Raw genomic sequence first — 1229 nt, 5'->3', positions numbered from 1 at the left:
ACAACCCAGAGGCCAAATCTGGTCCCCCATTTGTTTCTGTCTGACCTGAAAGTTAAGAATAATTTTTTATTTTTAAATGATTGAAAAAAGTTTCAATTTTTTTTTCTTTTCTTTTTTTTTGGTGAGACAGGGTCTGGCTTTGTCGCTCAGGTGGGAGTGCAATGGGACGATCTTGGCTCATTGCAACCTCCACCTCCTAGGCTCAAACAATCCTCCTACCTCAGCCTCCCAAGTAGCTGGGAGTACAGGCACTCCCCATCATGCCTCGATAATTTTTGTATCTTTTGTAGAGATGGGGTTTCATCACGTTGCTCTGGCTGGTCTCAAATTCCTCAACTCTAGTGATCTCAAAGTGCTGGGATTACAGGCATGCACCACTTCACCCCATACCCCACTTTTCACATATATGAATGTATCTATAGGAGAAATTTTTAAAAGCAAAGCTGTTAGGTCAAAGGAAATGTGCATTTCATAATTTGATAAATATTACCAAATTGCTCTGCATAGAAGCTGAGTCACTTTACACAGTTTGACCAACACTGTGTTTTCAAACTTTTTGATCTTTGACAATGTGATAGATTTTTTTATAAATGGTATTACCATCAGTAAGAATAAACTAAAACATATAAAGTATGTTTAAATCCAGGAGTTTGTAATGGTAACCTCCAAACTAAAAACAAGCCCAAAAAACTTCACTGCTGACTTCTGGAAGATGCTAGGGAAATAATTCACTATTTTGAACACAAACAAACTGGAAAGCAAAAGGGAAGAATCAAGTATAACCTGTCTTTTCTATGTAAATTGTATCTCAGGATAGCCAATAACACAGAGAGAAAGCTGCTCTGTGTAAAAGTTATTTATTTATATTTATTTTATTTTTGAGACAGAGTCCCACACTGTTGCCCAGGCTGGAGTGCAGTGGCACCATCTCAGCTCAGTGCAAACTCCTCTTCCTGGGTTCAAGCGATTCTCATGTCTTTGCCTCCCGAATAGCTGGGATTACAGGCATGCACCACCACACCTGTCTAATCTTTGTGTTTTTAGTAGGGATGGAGTTTCGCCATGTTAGCTAGGCTGGCCTCGAACTCATGACCTCAGGAGATCTGCCCACCTCAGTTTCCCAAAGTGCTGGGATTACAGGCAGGAGCCACTGTGCCTGGCCCCAGTTATTAAAAAAAGACAGAATAATCCAATCCTTAAGGAAAGCAATAATCACCAAGGGTTGCAAA

Source organism: Cebus imitator, unplaced genomic scaffold, assembly GCF_001604975.1.
Source record: "Cebus imitator isolate Cc_AM_T3 unplaced genomic scaffold, Cebus_imitator-1.0 Scaffold496, whole genome shotgun sequence".
Classification (NCBI taxonomy): domain Eukaryota; kingdom Metazoa; phylum Chordata; class Mammalia; order Primates; family Cebidae; genus Cebus; species Cebus imitator.
Note: the sequence above shows the minus strand (reverse complement) of the source record.